Source organism: Stegostoma tigrinum, chromosome 4, assembly GCF_030684315.1.
Source record: "Stegostoma tigrinum isolate sSteTig4 chromosome 4, sSteTig4.hap1, whole genome shotgun sequence".
Classification (NCBI taxonomy): domain Eukaryota; kingdom Metazoa; phylum Chordata; class Chondrichthyes; order Orectolobiformes; family Stegostomatidae; genus Stegostoma; species Stegostoma tigrinum.
Genome location: NC_081357.1, coordinates 46,254,277 through 46,275,251, shown reverse-complemented (window position 1 = coordinate 46,275,251; position 20,975 = coordinate 46,254,277).

The window sequence follows — 20,975 nt, the reverse complement described above, 5'->3', positions numbered from 1 at the left end:
TGTAGCTTTTTTCACGTTAGTGATTAGTTAGAGGTTATATTGATATGATATAATATTGTTACATAGACTATGAGGAAGACCTGGATGCTCTCATCCTCTATATGTTTCTACAACTTAAACATCACCATAGAACAAATAACTTGATGCTAGATTAAAGATGTGAAATGAAAGTTATTATAGGAAGTGCACACAATTCCAACCTGACCCTACAAGTTACTTATTTATAATACTGCCATTGGTTGCACAGAATGAGGAAACAGGAAGAATATCCAGGATGGAAATAGGGTAGGCCACAGGCAAGAAAATACTTAGTTAGAATACAATGAAGGTTGTGGTAATATATTAAGTTGAATCAACACCAAGATGGCTATATTAACTTTGAAAGAATTATTTGTTACATTCGCTATGTTAGAACTACAGACAACCATAATTTCTTATTTGATGGAAGAATTTCAAATGTTGCATCTGTACTTTTCCCCCAAAAGAACTCAGTATGTCAAGATTTGTTACCTAAAACAATAGGCTAGCTCAACACATTGATGCCAAGCCACTACACTACTGGTGGCAACGTGTGAGTTTGTGCAGCAAGCCTCAATCATTATTCAATTGTTTGGAGAAGCATCAAGCAGACATTGGTGCTGCCCCAAAGACAAATAAGAAATTTATGCTTTAATAAATAGAGGCCAAGCTTTCTAACAAATATCTTGTGTACTTCCTAGTGGCTACTATGTTGTGGAAAATTAATGACCTGCTCACAAAATTGTATATTTCAAAGTCACAAGTTACGACAATTTCATTAGCAAATGATTAATTATGCAGAAATCAGGCATCCTTCTGTTTTTCATTAAATCATAAATTTCACCCTCACGGCTAGTTAAGCCTAATTTCCTCACAATCAAGATGGTTTAGTTTCTTCTCAGTCTTGCAATATATTCTAAATGGGATATGCAGTTTGCGATTAAAACCCCTTTCTAGTCTTACCCATCAATCTGCCTCAGCTCCAACCTCAAAACAGCAGCCCTTTTACCCTGTCTGACACTTTTGTCCGTACTGTGGAAGTCTGCCAGTCATTGCCAAATTAAGGACAAAATCTTGTGTTGGAACCTAAGCCCATGGGGAACTAGATTCAAACTGCACTAGCACATTTGACAAAAAATCTTTGCAGCAAGCAAGGGAACTTCACCCGTTCACTCTGACCTGGATTTGAAACAGGTCCTGCAATGAAAGGCTAATGTTTTACTCAGTTCATACTTTGGATATGGATATTTAATGAGAAAAATAGACTGTGTTTGAGTTTCAGATTAGTAAGGGTGGAAGTTTATGTTTATTTTGGTATGCCTGTAAGAGTACTTGTTATGAGCCAAGTAGTTAGAATAAAGTGTTTATGTAGAAGTCTCGGGGATTATATTGACTAACATTTACAATGCGAAACAAGCTAAGTGTGATTTAGCAATTGCTTTTGCACCATGCCCTAATGATTTCTACTGTTGCTTCTAAATATATTTTTTGCACAATTGATAATGATTTATTTCATCCTTTTTGTCGGAAGGGTTGGGCTTATGTCGGAACCTATGAAAATATGTGTGAAGTTGGGAGGATCAAAAAATGTACCACTCCTTCTAATCCTGAGTCAAAGTTCAAGAAAGCGTTCTATGATTTTGTTTTAAATTTTCTTTTTAATCACACACTCTAGTGAGTCATTCACAGACCAAGTGTTTGACTCTTCCAGCATGACAGCCCTGCCTCAGCCCAAAGTGCTGCTGAAACCCTCATCCATTCCTTTGTTAACTTAAGACATGATCATTCCAATGCTGCCTTGGGAACCTCTCATGTTTCACCAGCCAAAAATGTGAATTCATCTGAACTCTTCTGCTTATCAATTTTAGCCAAGTCCCATTCATCCATCGCTATTGACTTACATTTGTCTCTGAATATCTTGATTTTAAAATTCTTATTCTCTTTGGCCTCACCCTCACCATTGCTATGAACTCATTCCATAACCTCTTCCAGCCCTACAATGTTTCAACAACATGATCTTTGCCATTCCATGTTCTACTTTTAGATCATGATTTTTAGCAATGGTAATTGTGTCTTCAGTTTGTAGACTGTAAAACTCTGTCATTCTCTCCTTTAACTTCTTTGCCTCTCTAGCTCTCTCTTCCCTTTTAAAATGCACTTTGGCCAAACTATGTTTCATTTGTCATAATAATGAAGTGTGAAGCTGGATGAACACAGCAGGCCAAGCAGCATCTCAGGAGCTTTTGTGCTCTTGAGATGCTGCTTGGCCTGCTGTGTTCATCCAGCTTCACACTTTGTTATCTTGGATTCTCCAGCATTTGCAGTTCCCATTATTTCATTTATCATAATGTTTTCTTCACTGAGTCAATGTCAATTTTTGTCTGATTACATTCCAGTGATGCAGGTTAGGATGCTTTAATACATTCAAGGTACAGCAAACTCTATTTTAATTGGCACCTCATGAACTGCTACTCCAAATAAACCAGCAAAATTGTATACCTCAAATACCATGAAGTTTACTGTATTATTCTGTCCAATTATTATAATTTTTAACTTTTTTACCTCAATGTAAAAACACTTGTTCAATCAAATGGCCACACAAACTAGCAGCAGTTGATTCAATTTAAATTCAATTTCTCCTCAAACACCCCAATTTATTGCCATGTCAGAGAAGTCAGTTGAGTGAGATGGCTCTTTGCTGATATGTTTTATGTGAGGCAAAGTTGCATTATTATTTAAGTGATTTCTGCTACAAGTAAGTATAACAATGTATATACCCCCGCTTTACTTTTCTATTTTTTAGTGTTTTTGCATTGATTGCATGGACCTCTAGATTATCCAGAACATTTGATCAACCGGCACGTCTCCCAGAGGTGCCGGGTAATAAAAAGTTTGCTGCACCATCACAGCACTATAAAAGTACGGTTAATATTGCATATAGTAATTGCAATAGCATGAAAGCTGCTGCAATTAGTCACGATCTCAATCTGTAAAAGGTTCCAAAACACAATGTTCATTTGTACGGGTGTTAGACATAATGTTAGTTTCACACAGGCCCTGGATGATGCTGAGCAGCCCTAACAAACTGACACATGGAATTAACCTGATGTAAATGGATCACATAGCATATTGCAGGTTTTGTATGTGATCAGTGCACAGCCAAATTTCTAAGCATTTATTTGCATACATTACATATTTCTGCCTAAGTATTTACAAATGCATTGCACTGTTCATGCCAATTGTAGCTTCAATTTAGATACAAAACAATTTCCTGTGCTTCATGCATCAACATGGACAACTAAATGTAGTAGTATAGATGTCAAAACTTCTGTGCAATAGGTGGTTTTATGGGCAAATGCATTGTCATTTATGGTAGTAAATTATAATGATCAACAGGTTTTGGGTTTAGAAAAGAAAGATTTGCATTTCCATAGCATCTTTCACAACCAATGTGCTTCATAGCCTATGAAGCATAAATGTAAGAAAACCAGCAGCAAAATTTATACATAGTAAACAAGGTGATAATCAGTTAATATGTTTCTATAATGTTGACCATCGTAAACATTTTCTAGAACACCAATGAAAATTCCCCCATATATATAGAGGCAAAGATACACTGAGCTATTTATGAGACAGAAGGAAACATTTTCCCCATTAGCCTATGATGTCTCTCCATGGAGCAATTCAGTCATTGGATTCCTCTATAATATCCCCACAGCCTTACAACTTTATTTCTCTCAGGTGCCCATTTTATATCCTTTTCAAATCATTCATCATCTCTGCTTTCACTTGCCTTGTGAGCAATAAGTTTCAGGTCATTACTATTTGTTGTGTATAAAATGTCTTCCTTATATCTCCCCGCTAATCTCTTGCCCATAAATCTAATTGTATTTTTCGCAGTCCTTTTAACAATCAAGTTAATGAAAATAAGCTTGTTCTAACAAAATCTCTATCTCCCGTGTCAGGTAAGGATCCCTGGTATTGGTTCCTCTCTGGCACTTGATTAAATGAGTCTGCCTTGTACCTGAAACATCTCCTTTACACAAATCATTCATTGTTCAAATATAGATTTCCCTGTCAGTATTTCACTCGCATGTTTCATGGCTAGATCTCACGTTGTCCTATTGAAATTAAACTTCTTGCAATTTAGAAATTAGAGTCTATGAACATCTGCCTCCATTTTGTTTAGAGGATTATTTTTGTGCTAATATCTTTTTTTCTGGTTTCTTTATTTATTCCAGCTGGCCAATTAAGTTATCAGCTGCCTTCAATCAGTTGGAATTTGGTTGCCCGTGAGTTTGAAACCAAAACGTGTGCAGACTGGCTCTGGTAAAAGCAGTTCTGAATTATTTCTGTATCTTATGGAAGGGCAGGAAGGCCACTTACGCAGAGGCAATATGCCGCTGTGGGCTGCATCCAGTGACACTTTTTGGTGGAGAGTAAGGTTTCCTTTTGGTGACGTTATGTTCCCTAACATTAAATTAAAGTGCAAATTGGAATTGTTAAAGGTAGGCATGGATGTGTAAGTAAACTATGCATAAATTTATGATATATCATGATCATTTGAACAGTCAACAAATCTGCAAAAATCAGCTGTCAAGACCTTCAAAAATAATATTCAAGAAGACTGGTGAAAACCATTAAGGAGATTTGTCAAAAGTTTCTAGAGGAGCTGTCAGAAAGACCTATAAAAACAAAGAATAAAGAACAAAGAAAGTTAGAGCACAGGAACAGGCCCTTTGGCCCTCCAAGCCTGCGCTGATCCAGATCTTCTGTCTAAACCTGTTGCCTATTTTCCAAGGATCTGTATTCCTCTGCTCCCTGTCCATTCATGAAGCTGTCTAGATATATCTATCGTTCCTACCTCTACCACCTCCGTTGGCAACACGTTCCAGGCACCCACCACCCTCTCCGTAAAGAACTTTCCATGCATATCTCCCTTAAACCTTTCCCTTCTCACCTTGAAATCATGACCCCTAGTAATTGAGTCTCCCACTCTGGGAAAATGCTTCTTGCCTTCCACCCTGTCTATGGCCCGCATGATTTCGTAAACCTCAATCAGATACCCTCTCAACCTCTACCTTTCTAAAGTAAATAATTCTAATCTACACCACCTCTCTTCATAGCTAATGCCCTCCATACCAGGCAACATCCTGGTGACCCTCCCCTGCACCTTTTCCAAAGCATCCACATCCTTTTAGTAATGTGGCAACAAGAACTGTACACAGTATTCCAAATGTGGGCAAACCAAAGTCCTATACAACTGTAACATGGCCTGCCAACTCTTGTACTCAGTACCCCATCCGATGAATAAAAGCAAGCCATATGCCTTCTTGACCACTGTATCAACCTGCGTTGTCACCTTCAGGGTACAATGGACTTGAATACCCAGCTCTCTCTGTGCATCAATTTTCCCAGGGCTTTTCCATTTACCATATGGCTCACCTTTGAATTGGATCTTCCAAAATGCATCACCTCGCATTTGCCTGGATTGAACTCTATCTGCCATTTCTCCACCCAATGCTCTAATCTATTGGTATTCTGCTACATTTTCCGACAGTCCCCTTCACTATCTGCTACTCCACCAATCTTAGTGTCATCTGCAAACTTGGTAATCAGACCACCTATACCTTCCTCCAGATCATCTATGTATATCACATACAACAGTGGTTCCAGCACAGATCCCTGTGGAACACCACTGGTCACAGTTCTCCATTTTGACAAACTCCTTTCCACTGCAACTCTCTGTCTCCTGTTGCCCAGCCAGTTCTCTGTCCATCTAGCTAGTACTCCCTGGATCCCATGGAACTTCACTTTCTCCATCAGCCTACCATGGGGAACCTTATCAAATGCCCTACTGAAATCCATGTGTATGACATCCACAGCCCTTCCCTTGTCTATCAACTTTGTCACTTCGTCTAAGAGTTCTGCCAAGTTGGTAAGACATGACCTTCCCTGCAGAAAACCATGCTGCCTATCACTAATAAGCCCGTTTTCTTCCAAATGTAAATAGATCCTATCCCTCAGTATCTTCTCCAGCAGCTTCCTCACCACTGGCATCAGCATCTCCGATCTATAATTACCTGGATAATCCTTGCTACCCTTCTTAAACAAGGGGACAACATTAGCAATTCTCCAGTCCTCCGGGACCTCACCCGTGCTCAAGGGTGCTGCAAAGATGTCTGTTAAGTCCACCAATATATCCTCTCTCGCTTCCCTCATTAACCTGGGATAGATCCCATCTGGACCTGGGGACTTGTCCACCCTAATGCCTTTTAGAATACCCAACACTTCCCTCCTCCTTATGCTGACTTGACCTAGAATAATCAAACATCTATCCCTGATGTCAACATCCATCGTGACCCTCTCCTCAGTGAATACTGACACAAAGTACTCATTAAGAATCTCACTCATTTTCCCTGACTATCAAAACAACTCTCAAAGGTTGCCTACAAGCTGCAAAGTCATTTAAAAGACCTATCCTTTAACTCTTTCAAAAGAAAATGACTGGAATATTAGAAAAAATAGTTGTTTGGTGTTTCACTTTGTTGGCATAAGCTTCAAGGCTTCAATCATTGGATTAATGTTACATGAATGATTTCACAACCAACCATTATCTCAATAGATCACCATCATTTTCCAGTTTGTTTGACAGTCCATATGGTCACTTTTGAAGTGGTCAATTATTCAAATCCTTGTTTTTTGAAGAAATTGTTCAATTTAATGTAACTTTTTTGCTTTAAGGCTTTGTATTGTTAAATAAATTTAAATATAGTCAATGGGTTTTCATGAATGAGAGGTTTTTTTCTATGTATAGAAGTTTGCAATAGGCACATAGGATTTAACTTAATAAATTTAATCTATCTCTTCTCTGCATGGGTCCAGAGGTCTGCACATGGTAGGTGTTGTGTAAGTATTAATGCTGGCTGCAAAGGCAAAGATTGTTCGGTGTATTGAATGGCATTACTTGGCATAGAGGATCAAAAAAAGGCTTTCAGCAGCATTATCAAACACCATGTACTCAGCAATAACCTGTTCACTGAAAGTTCCATTTGGGCTTTGTCATAGCCATTCAGTTCATGGCCCCATGACAGCCTTTATCTAAACATAAACTAAAGAGCTGAATTTTAGAGTAACTGTCTTTAACATTTTTTAAGACTGACATCAGCAGGTGATGGTTGTTGGAGGTCAGTCATCTCTGCTCCAGGACATCTTAACAGTAGTTCCTCAGGGTAATGTCCTAGGTCCAATCATATTCAGCTGCTTCCTTGATGACATTCCCTTCATCATAAGGTCAGAATTGGAGGTGTTCGCTAATGATTATACAATGATCAGGACCATACATGACTCCTTGGATACTCCCGTGAATGATAAAGAAAGATACAGGAGTTTAAAGTGGAATGGAGGGGCTGAACAACAATGGGGAAGGGTGCAGGGCGTATACTGGCCTAGAGGGAAGACAATTATATGGAATGCGTACAGGGTATGAGGAGACATGAGTTGGCATAAAGAACTTTTTTCTATTTATTATTTTTTATTTATTCATTCACAGGATGAGGGCATCACTAGCTAGGCAGCACTTACTGACCAACCCTAATTGCCCAGAGCGCAGTTAAGAGTCAATCATATTGCTAGGGGTCTGGAATCACACATAGACCAGACCAGGTATGAATGGCAGTTTCCTTCCCTAAAGGACACTAGTGAATCGGATGGGTTTTTCCCAACAATCAATAATGGATTCATGGTCATCTTTAGACTCTTAAATCCAAATTTGCTTTTTTTTTCAAAATCCACCATCTGCTGTGGCAGGATTCAAACCCAGGCCCCTAGAACATTAAGCGGGGTCTCTGGATTAACAGTCCAATGACAATATCACTAGGCTATTGTCTCCCCTGGGTAGGGTGTGTGTGGGAGATGAGGGGGTGTGAAGATTTAGAATTGAAGATCTGGATGGCTTTTAGTGCTCTATTCTTTCTGGAAAAAAAATGGTTATAGTTCTAGAGCCCCAAGTCTGGCCTTGCAAACAGCCTGTCACCACAATACAAAATCTTCCTCATTACTTCCAGGGTCATCCATCATGACATTTTACATAGCCTGCCCTTGTATGCTGTCCCCCAGGCTTGATGTTCAGGCAGCCATCTTTAAAAATTAGGTTAAAAATCCAGGCCTCTGTTTCTCCATTTCTGAAGAAGGGTCCCGACCCGAAACGTCAAACTTTCCTGGTCCTCTGATGCTGTTTGGCCTGTTGCATTCATCCAGCTTCACACCGTGTTATTCCTGATACTTGGATTCACTTTGGTGACTCACCCCATTGCCTCCCACGGGACAGTAATGATGGCCAAATTGCCAAGATGACAGAATTCCACATCTTGAAGAGGGATCATACATATGTTCAGTTTGTTTATGTTTTAAAATATTAACCATAGCATTCTCTATAATAGGAGGCATGGAAATTATAATTATTCACTAAAAATTAATCAAACCATTAAGTTATTGATATACAATGAACATGCTGGCAGGGCACAATGTCTCCATGGAACAATTCATGTGACTTCTTGAAATGCTTTACATTAGACACAATTGATTAGCCTTATCAATCTGCTCACAGAAATTAACTGCTCATGCATATTACATGAATTAATCACACTTCTATTACATTACTTTGCACCAAAATCTCAACATTGCAATCAAACTAGCTGTGGGGGAGATGAGGTAGAGTGAGGTTGGGGGGAGGGACAAGGGGTGGGATTATATCTTCACCTCTTACCAGTAGAGGCTTCTATTTCTGACTACACCAAGCAGAAACTGGGCTGGTTCTAGGGTCTGCAGTTGAATTATTTTGCTAGGATCCCCGAAGCAAAGGCTATCTACACAGACAGGGCTGAGGCCTGCTGACTACAAAGGCAAGCTTTCCTTGCCCTTCTGCCTGTTCTAAGTGGCACAGAGGACAGCAGTAATTTGAGCCACGTATCTCTGATTGAGGGGGAAAAGAACCGAAAAGCAAGACAGGGATGCTCAGAGACAGTGTTCACTATAACAGTGAGTGAACAGTCCAGAGATACAATCTCGTCCAGCCCATGAACTAAGTGCATTTCCCCAAGTGCATAGCGTCCTATCTGTAACTTTGCAAAGATAGTAGCTGGTGCAACCCAAGGTGAAGCATTAAAGTTGACTAGTGATCTATAAGTGGGTCAGAGATGTGATATGAGGGTTCTTTGTGACCAGCAGATGTAAGATGCCAATGTCCATGGATATGGCGTGCATCCATCCAGTGCTCATAGAGTGTACCCAGGTTATTGTTACCCAGTATCCTACTTGGAGCAAGCAGCAGATTGAATTGAACAAGAACCCACTCTGGTTGCATTACCAAGTTTTCCCAATAGCCAGTTTGAGTGGCGAGTTTGGTAACACCCCACTCCATGGTGAGTTAGACTGCTAACATTTAACAAGCAATAACAATCATCGATTGGGAACTTGCAGCTGCATGGTGAGAATATCACTACACTGCTAGAGAAAAGCAGGACTATTGCAAAGAGATGACATTGGCATACAGATGACCACCTCATCCGCTGTTACCACACATCTAGCCATAAGCTGCATCAGTCAGACCCTGGTAAGATTCCACCCAGTCATTTTGCACCAAACTGATCCTGACCACAAACCCATAGACACAGTAAACAAACAAAACAACAGACCAAATGGTGAAGCCAGAAGGTCTGCATCCTGAGTGTACCTTGCTAACTAAACCAAGTGGATGATGAAGTCCTCTAAGACCTGACAAAAGTAAGCTCAGCATTCACAGCTGTAGCCATTGGCTTTGGAGAGAAATGCTTAGAGCTGCCCCATTCCTGGTGTCACATGTAACCTCCCTGGAACTCTGCGATGCTGGGCTGCCATGACATTCAAATGGACAAGTCCTGTTTAACAAAAGCAGCATCCTACAGGCAGCTGAGCACAGTGTGTCTCAGACTTCAAGACAAATGCATTCTGAAAACAAATGTCAGCGCCAACACAAAATTGGACCCTACCAAAGTGAAAAAAAATGAAAAATACAGTTGATGTTTGAAATCTGATATACAACCCAGAAATACAGTATTTCCACTGAGATTCTCTTCCCACTGCTTCACAGGTCACAGCACAAAATACAAAGTTGTCAAAATGAACAATGTTAAGCTAAGGAAAGATCAATCAATCAGGCTTCTAAATAAGCATTTTATCTTGTTACCGAAACAAAACGTATTCAATGAAGATGCAATAATTGATTAAACATACCCAGTGGGTAATATGTGAATATAAATGCTTATCCCTCTAAACGTCTCCCAAACACATGCACAAACTGTACACAGTGGAGGTAATGGTAATATAGAAATGGTGATGACTTGTAATTCATGAATTCCAGGCTAATGGTCATAGGGACATGGCTTCAAACCCCACTGAGACAGATGATGAAATTTAACTTAATTTCTTTCCATAATTCACTCAACGGATGTAGCCATCACTGACTGGGCCTATTCATCGCCCAACTCTTGAATTCAGCTGAGTGGCTTTCTAGGCCATTTCAGAGTGCTGTTAAGAGTCAATCCCAATCTTGGGTCTGGAGTCACATGTAGGCCTGGCCAGCTAAGGCCTACATAGATGCCTTTTACAAAAGACATTAGTAAACCAGATTTGTTTTTCAGTATGGAAATCAACAATGGTTTCATGGTCATCTTTAGACATCTAATTCCAGATTTTTTTTGCTGAATTCAAATTCACCATCTACTGTGATAGGTTTATAACCCATTATTTAATTATCAGTAATCAACAAAGAGTTACAATACCACTGGGCCACTGCACCACCAATGACAACCAATGTAATCATTGTCAATTTTCCTGAAAAACCATCTGACTCGTGAATGTCCTTTATGGAAGGAAATCTGCCATCCTTACCTGATCTGGCCTATGTGTAATTACAGACCTACAACAATACAGTTGAGTCCTAGCTAGTGTTTGGGCAGTTGGGGTGGTCAATAAATAATGCTTTAGTCTGAGATCCTATAAACCCATGAACAAATAAAAGTACACGGAATTCAGGAAAAGCAAGAATAAAAATAGATTTCTGATTGGACAGACTGAATTTCTGAAAAAGAAAGGCACTTTGGCCAACAAGCTTTTTTCAAAGGCAAAAGGAAGAGTATTCTGAAGACTAATGCAGTGGAAGGGAGTTTCTCAAAATGGAGAACTTTTACTAGTGGTGTTCCACAGGGATTCGTGTTGGGACCACTGTTGTTTGTGATGTACATAAATGACCTGAAGGAAGGTATAGATGGCCTGATTAGCAAGTTTGCAGAATACACAAAGATTGGTGGAGTAGCAGATAGTGAAGGGGACTGTCAGAGAATGCATCAGAATATAGATAGATTGGAGATTTGGGCGGAGAAATGGCAGATGGAGTTCAATCCAGGCAAATGCAAGGTTATGCATTTTGGAAAATCCAATTCAAGATCAAACTATATGGTAAATGGACAAGCTCTGGGGAAAGTTGATACACAGAGAGATGTGGGTGTTCAGGTCCTTTGTACCCTGAAGGTGGCAACGCAGGTCGATAGAGTAGTCAAGAAGGCATACAGTATTCTTTCATTCATCAGATGGCCGTTGAATACAAGAGTTGGCACGTCATGTTACAGTTTTATAGGACTTTGGTTAGGCCACATTTGGAATACTGTGTACAGTTCTGGTCGCCACATTACCAAAACAATGCGGATGCTTTGGAGACGGTGCAGAGGAGGTTCACCAGGATGTTGCCTGGTATGCAGGGCGCTAGCTATGAAGAGAGGTTGAGTAGATTAGGATTATTTACATTAGAAGGACAAACATTAAGGAGGGACCTGATTGAGGTCTACAAAATCATGAGAGGGATAGACAGGGTGGACATTTACCCTGATGTGGCAGATAAGGGGAAATACACACCCTATTTGTGAAGAGGGGCCTGAAAGTCCTGATAGACAGAGTGGTTCGAACGAGGACAATGCTCTTCCCCCCAGATTGGCAAAGGAGGCTGTGACACCAGAATATGGAAGCCTGGTCCAAGGTTGTCCCCAAGGCTCATGATCTACCATTTTCATGTTTCCATGCATTATCTTACCTCAGTCCTTACGAACACACAATCCTCCCATATAACTAATGCTGCATGGCCTCACTCAGTCAGGTGTCCCACGACTTTTCTCCAAACTGCACTAGTTCTAACAGCTGTGTCAGCCACTTTAATCCCACTCAATCCCTCTATTTGGCTCTTTCCAGGAGAAAAAGTAGAAAATACAAGCATACAAGAGTAGGCCACTTGGCCCTTTGATTTTGCTCTATTATTCAATATGATCGTGGGCTAACTAACCAAATCCTGTATTCTGTTCCCACTGTTTCTCCCTACCCCTTGATTCCTTTAGCCCTAAAAATTGTATCTAATTACTACATGAAAGCAATTGATATTTTGACATCAACCTCTTTCAATCAACGGAATTCTACAGGCTCACCACTCTGGGTGAAAAAAAATTGTCCTCACCTCAGCCCTGAATGGCCTACCTGGTATCCGTTGAGTGTGACCTCTGATTTGGACTCTTTGGACATGGGAACATCTTTCCTGCATTTACCCTTTCCAGTCTTGTTCAAACGTTATAGGCTTCAACATGGTGCCCCAACATTCTTCTAGATTCCAGTGACTGAAGGAAAATCGCCCTTAGTGCAGTAGAAAGTGCCAAGATGAGTCGTGAGGTGCCACACACTCAGATTCTCAGCCTCTACAGGAGAGGACCCCACACTCACTGCCCCAAATAGCTGACTGGCCATATTTAAGCACCTGGACTGATATGAGAGGCTGCCCCTAGCTTACTGTGCCCAGGCTTCCTGACTGACAGGCATTTCCCTGGGCATAACTGAGGACTATTCCCCAATAGACATGGCTATTTGCTTGCAGGAAGTACAGTGTATTTTGTGTAATATGCTCCTGGGATTTATAGATGTGAATTTGACATGGCACGGTGCCATGCAGAAACTTATTCCACTCACTTCCTTGACTGATCTCTCCTAATGACCAGGACAAGCTGCCTGGAAATGTGAGATCACTTAACAGGCAGGTCAAAACAAATGTTCTAAAATGTTTAAGCCCCCATTGATAGGACCAAGCACAAAAATGAAAGACAAGGCAGGGGCACTGTGAGCGTCCAGGTAGGCACTGCATCGGTAAGTGTTCAAAGAACAACCCTGAGATGGAACCTGGTCCAGTTCATTTGGCATAGATAGCTGTATTGAAAGTCATATCCAAATTTGCTGATGGCACGAACTTAGGGAAGCTAATGGAGTTCTAGCCTTTATATCTAGAAAATTGGAATACAAGTTATACTGCAGTTCTCAATGATGATGATTGGACCCTACTTGTGAACTGATCTGGGCACCACAATTTAGGAAGAATTTCAGAAACAAAGGCATAAATTACTGTAAAATCTCATCAGGCCCGGCAGCATCTGTAGAGAGAAAACAGAGTTAACATCTGTTTTTGTTTCTGATTTCCAGAATCCACAGCTCTTTGGTTGATTTCTTTCAGAAGGATATATTGTCTTAAAGTGAGCATATCATAGGCTTACTACAATGATACCTAGATTTCAGGGGTTGTTACAAATTAGGCCTGTTTTCTCTACAATAGAGAAAGTTAAGGGGTGATTTGATTGAAGTCTTCAAGACATCAATAGGCAAAGACAGGATTGATTGGGGATTCTAGAACTAGGGAGTCTGGTCTAAAAATTCGGGTCAGACCATTCAGGAGGGATGTTGGGAAATATTTCCAGGTAGGATGGAGTAGAAACAGATCCAGAATACTGATCTTACTGAGAAAGAGTAAGGGGGTGAACAAAGTAGGAGAAAGGAGGAAGCAGGATCTGGAAAGAATCATTGAGAGAAGAAATCATGCTTAGGTCAGCCAAGAGAAACAACGAGCATCAGTCAGAGAATGAATTTGGGAGACAGCACAGACTTTTGTTCAATAGCCCTGGGAGGCAGAAAATACGCAGATAGAAACTGTTGTTACTTCGAGGAAAAGGAAAGAATGGAATTGAGAGAGAAACTGAACACTCAGTTGCCCAATTGTAATTAAGTCTGATCAAATCATTGAAGTAACTTGGTCACGATTGTCTGTTTAAATTTGTTTGATTCAGATTTTATTGATCCGTTACGCTGAAAATCCATTTGGCTATGACTTTCTAGCTTCTTTCAGATTCATCATAAATTATTTTTAACTTTATTATTTCAAATGGTTTTCTGTCAGTGCAGACTCAGTGGGCCAAAGGACCTCTTCTGTATTGTCTGTAAACTCATTTCTTTTAGGACAACAGTCAGCAAATAGAGGAAATATCTATAAAGCCTTGGGTCTAGATACATAATGCGTTGTTGTATTCTGTCATCCATCAACATGGCTAGAAAGTTTAAAATAAATAACATACGAGAGGGAGAGTCATCGCAACTTACGACATTTGTATGAAAAACAGCAAGGAGTGCTAGGTTAGTAAGTGAAAGAAAGAAAGGTTAGCATTTTTATACTGCCATCCATGAACCCCGGAGGCTCCAAAACATTTTATGGTTAATTAAGCATTTTTTAAAATTTAGTCACTTGTAATTAGGAAACATGGCAACCATGTTGCAAACTGCAATAACAAATGAGATAATGGCCAGGTAATCTATTTATAGTGGCGTTGGTTCATGGATAAATATTGACCAGAACATGCCATGGGATCTTTAGTATCCACATTAGAGGCAAAAAAGACTGGATGTACAGGGTTAAAGGTAAGTGTCCTTTTCTAGGATTGGGGATTTCAAAAGGGGAAAATGTTTTACACAGAGAGAGTGGTTCAGTATGGAATGAACCACCTGAGACGCTGATGGATTCAAGCATGGCTACAATGTTTAACAGACACTTAGTAAAGTACATGTATAGGAGAAGTTTGGATGGATATGGGCCAGAAGCCAACAGGTAACACTAGTTTACTTTAGTTTCAGCATGGTCTGTTTCCATGCTGTATGACTCAATGACTCTATATCTTATCTGAAAGACAGTGCCTCTGATAGAAGACCACCCACGATGAGTACTGCACTGGAGTTCTCATTTCCAGTTGTCCATGGGGTGATGAACTGGATCAGGAGCATAATAAAAATAGTGTTCCTGGTTATTGTGCCAGTTTCCCAAAGTCAGGAAAATAAACCACCTCTCTCTGAGGTTACCGTGGCATTGCCAATCCGCAGCCTTTGATAGCGGACTTCCGTAACAGCAGTTCTGCTGAGCTATTGGCCCTGCAAGTCAGTTCGATGATCATCTTGTTGGCAATGGCCATTAATTGGCTGCCACCAGCAAAATGGTCCCCAGGGTCCTGCAACTGGCTCATACAGGCCAGTTCCTGATTTTGGTCCTGGCAGTGATACTTTTTCAGTGAAAAAATAAAATTCAGCCCAGAACAAGATTGTTCACCTGGACCACTACTGACGCCAAGTGGCTGGAAGTAATAATACCAGTAGTGAAATTGCATCTATAACTAGGATTAATTATTTTATGGACATGTAGACTTCTGAGGCCTGAGTGTTTATGTGAAGCGCATTAAATTCCTGAATTCAGACAGAAATATTAAGACAGAATTATGCAGTAAGAATACGCTGTCAAATAGAACATTTTTATTGAACAAAGCTTTGGCAATGAGTTAAACCTTTAATAGTTACATGTTAGAGCTATTAAACTTTCAATGCATCCATTCATACTGAACGGAATCTCTGACCGCTCTGATAATAACTAAATTCACAAAAGGGAACTTAATGAAGAAAGTAATTAAACTGTTAAACTGTGCTCCTGAGATGCTGCTTGGCCTGCTGTGTTCATCCAGCCTCACATTTTATTATCTTGGAATCTCCAGCATCTGCAGTTCCCATTATCTCTAATTAAACTGTTTGTTTAGTCTCTCAGCTGAAAAAATCTTAATCCATTTTTAAATAAAGGATTATATTAAGAAGTAAGGTTGTAAAACAGTAAATGTTAAAGCGATAAATGATGGCTTTGCCATTAATATCTTGCCGTTCTGTATAAAACAGATTGACAACATAATTTTGTAACATTATAGTACTTTAAAGAGTGCAGCAATACTAGTAGCTCTTTAGTTATGCAATTTTTAGAAATCGCCTTTCCACAGCAGGAAATACACCAGTATTCTAAAGATTAAGCAAGTGAAAAGGAACAGTACCTGAAATCATTTCACAAAAATGGAGGAAACACAATTATATGTAAACTGTGCAGTGCAGGACTGAGGCATGTAAACAGCACTGGCACAGTGCAGAACCATCTAATGCTCAAGCATCCTTCTGTATCATGTGAAAATGAAGGCAGTAATCAAATGAAACGAAATCCGAAGTTGCTATAAAAGCTCAGCAAGTCTGGTAGCATACTTGAGAAATCAGAGTTAATATTTCAGGTCCTGTGACCCTGCTCCCATTTTCAGAAAGGGTCACACGAAGTGCAGGAAAATGGGGTTAGCGTGGATGGACATTTTGTCACCATGGACCCGTTTCGACTGAAGGGCCTGTCTCCGTGCTACAGGAAACTATGTGACTGTGAGTATGATATGGTATGTGCAGATTTGCGCCCGTACATGTCACCGAGGGCACGGGTTTTTGTGCATTGATGAATTTTTAAAGATTTGAGTGCCGTGTGTCTGCGAAACAGAGAGTAACACCACATGTAATGTTATGAGAACTGCATTAAAGCTTTACAGGGAGAATTTGGAATACGCTATTACAGTCACTGCACCACTGACTATTGGACAGCATTAACTGCAGAAAGCTGCATGACTGATACTTGCAATTATATTGAGAATTAGAAGCTTTGATCTGCATTTAAACTGAAAATATGACAAAATAATGTACAGTGGAAAAGCTGGCTGAAAAATTAAACATTATAGTGGAAATCCAGGACAAAAACAGGAATTGCCAGAGAAACTCAACAGATCTTATGGCATCAAGGGAAGGAAAGCTGCAACCCTTCTTCAGTACTTCAGAGCTCTGAAAAGTACTCAAAAGAAAACAAACATAACTTCAGACCAAACAACACCACCTGATCCAGTCTTGTAAACCAGTTGGAATTTGGCACGTGACGTGTTTGAAGAACACAATGAGCACAGGTCAGCCACAACCGCTGTGCTTTCAGAGAAGTCCGTAACAAAACAATCTGATGCACAAACACTTCAGCAATGACAACAAATTGAAGAAACCTTGCTACTTCTTTCCACCTTACAATTGCTACGACTGTCACGCCTGCCGAACAGTCGGTTTCAATTTCAACTTTCACCCATCTATGACGGTCTTCTCCAAACTCACCTCAAAATCAAAATTCCTTTTGAGTTTGTGATTTCAAGGCTGCTGTCTGGCTCTGTCTGGGAACATTGCAAGAATCAAAACAGTACTGACATGACTGCCAAATATGCGCTTAGTGCATCTTTGTTAGATTCACGCCATAAACATGTGGGATTTCGTTTGCCTGCTGTCTGGATTGCTGCTAAATCGAAGCTTCTACAACTTGCCTTGATGGTAGAAGTAGGAAAGCCTCAGAGCTGGCACTAAAAAGAATGCGTGAAACTGAAAAGAGTGCAACGGTAAATCTTTTCGGTGAAGTTGAGGCTACAAAAGAGGAGAAAATGGGAATGACTTCAGACAATCTTGTCACATAGCAGAATGCAGTCCACTGGAGTGGTGAAAGAATAATGTACATCATTTTCCTATGATGTAGAATTGGCAAAGAGTCCCCCATATATTTCAGGATTTACTGTCCTGTAGAACACTTGGCTTGCTGTTGATTGTCTGCACCCAGGACTGACAGCAGTGTATGTAAATATGCTTTTTTTTCATAACCACCAATATTATGGCTAAAATACAGTGTTTATTCAACTTAATTTACTCAATTTCTTGATCAGTTTTCTCTGTGTTTTTGGGTAACTCTGCAACATCATGTAAAAGTTTAGAAATAATGCCAAAGACAAATGGTGTCTTTTGGAAAGACATTAGTAATGTTTGAATATATTATGTAACACATTGCTAAAATTGTTCCTGTAGATTTACCCATTGTTCTTTATTCATGTTTGTTGAGTAAAATATATCAGCATTTTATATTTCTTGAATACACCTGTGAATGTTTAAACAGATAACCAATATACTTTTAAACAAGTACTTTTTAAGATAGTTCCTTCACGAAAATGAAGATGGCTATATACCATTCATGTTGAGCCTTCATCAGTTGTGGTGATAACTATTTTCGAAGTAATGTGAGCCCATCCACTCTGGTCTCAACACCAAAAGAAAACAAAATCAAAAGAACAAAAGAGAAGTATGGCACAGGAACTGGCCCTTTGGCCCTCCAAGCCTGTGCTGGCAATCATGCTCTGACTAAACTAAAAAACAAACCTCCTGCCGTTATTTGATCCATATCGCTCTATTGCCTCACTATTCATGTAATCATCCAGATGTCTCTTAAATGTCACCGATGTGCCTGCTTCCATCAGCGCTACTGGCAGTGCATTCCAGGCAACTACCACTCTCGGCACGAGAAACTTGCCTTGCGTCATCCTTAAACTTTTGCCGTCTCATCTTGAACCTATGCCCCCTTCTAACTGAAATTTCAACCTTTGGAAAAAGCTTCTGAGTATCTCCCCTATCTCTGCATCTCATAATTTTGTGGATCTCTATTTAGTCTCCTCTCAGCCACTGTCTTTCCAGTGAAAACAATCCTAATCTTTTTAATCTTTCCTCATCGGCAATGCCCTCAAGAATGGGCAACGTCCTGGTACACATTCTCTGTACTCTCTCCAAAGCTTCCATGTCCTTCTGGTAATGTGGTAACCAAAACTGCACACAATACTCAAAATGCAGCCTAACAAGGGTTTTATACAGCTACAACATGATTTGCCAACTGTTGTACTCCATGTCCCGGCCAATGAAAGCGAGCATGCTAAATGCCTTCTTAATCACTTTGGCCGCCTATAATACCACTTTTAGGGAACTGTGGACCTGCACGCCCAAATCATCTGTACGTTAATTTTCTTAAGAGTTCATTTACAGTATAATTTGCACTTAAATTCGATCCTCCAAAATGCACTACATCACATTTGTCTGGATTAAACTCCATCTGCCATTTCTGTGCCCAAATCGCCAATCTATCTATATCCTGTTGTATCCTTTCATAATCATCAGCACTATCAGCAACGCCACCAATCTTCATGTCATCTGCAAATTTAAGCAGACCACCCACATTTTCTTCCGGATCAATTATATATTTACAGTACAAACAAAAAAGGACCCAAGACTGATCCCTGTGGAACACGCCTAGCTTCCAGTCTTGGTTCTGAAAAACACCCTTCTACCACTACCCTCTGTCATCTATGACCAAGTCAGTTTTGTATCCAGCTAGCTAGCCTGCACCAAATCCCACGTGATTTTCCATGTGGGACTGTATCAAATGCCTTACTAAAGCCCACATAAACTATATCCACAGCACTTCACTCATCAATTATCATTGTCACCTCTTCAAAATGTTCAAACAAGTTGGTGAGACATGACCTTCCCTGTATGAGACCATGCTGTTTGTCACTAACTAGTCCATTTACTTCCAAATATACATATATCCTGTCCCCCAATATCTTCTCCAAGAGCTTCCCCACCACAGATGTCAGACTCACCATCTCACAATTTCCTGGATTATCCCTGCTTCCTTCCTTAAACAAGAGAACAACTTTGGCTAATCTCTAGTCCTCTGGAACCTCGCCTTTGGCCAAGGAAGATGTGAAGATATCTGATAATTCCCCAGCTATTTCCTCCTTTGCCTCTTGTAGTAATCTGGGATAGGTTCCATCTGGCCTTATGGATTGGTCTATCTTAATGCAATTTAGGGTACCCAAAACTTCCCTCTTTAATATACTGACATTCTCTAGAGTATTTACACACTCATCACTGACCTCAATATCAGTCATGTCCTTCTCCTCAGTGAGTACTGATACAAAGTACTCATTAACAATCTCTCCTACTTCATGTGTCTCCATGTATAACTTCCCTCCTTTGTCATTGAGAGGGACCTACTTTTTCCCTTGCTACCTTCTTTCTTTTAATTAATGCATAAAAAGCCTGGAGATTCTCCTTGACCCTGTTTGTTAAAGGCATTCATGGTCCCTTTTAGTCTACTAATACTATGTTTAAGCTCCTTCCTAATTTCTCTATACACCTCAAGGGCTTTGCTAGTTTGTGGCTGCCCAGGCCTATCATATGCAACTTTTTCATTTTGACTAAGTTTACAGTTCCCCTTGTTATCTGTGGTTCCTAGATCCTGCCATTCCTATCCTTCAGTTTTTTGGCAGCATGGATGTCCTGCATTCTAATCAACTGGTCTTAAAAGCCTCCCTCATGCCAGATGTAGATTTGCCCTCAAATAACTGCTCCCAATCTACATTAAAGATAATAAAATGTGAGGCTGGATGAACACAGCAGGCCCAGCAGCATCTCAGGAGCACAAAAGGTGACATATTGGGCCTAGACCCAATCTACATTCCCTGGTTCTTGTCTAATTTGGATGTAATTGGTCCTTGCCCAATTAAACACCTTCACCTGTGGGCCACTCTTGTCCTTGCCCATGACTGCTCAAAATCCTATGGCGTTATGGACACAAAGACCAAAATGCTCTCCTACTGAAACATCGATCATCTGTTCTGGCTCTTTCCCTCGTACCACTCCTCTCTGGTTGAACTGTCAACATACTGTGTCAAAAGGCCCTCCTGGACACACCTAACAAATTGCTCTCCATCCGAGCCCTGGCTCTAATGGAGTACCAGTCTATAAGAGGAAAATTGGAGTCACCCACCACAACTATCCTGCTTTTTCCAACCTTTCTAGTACCTGACTACATATCCACTCCTCTG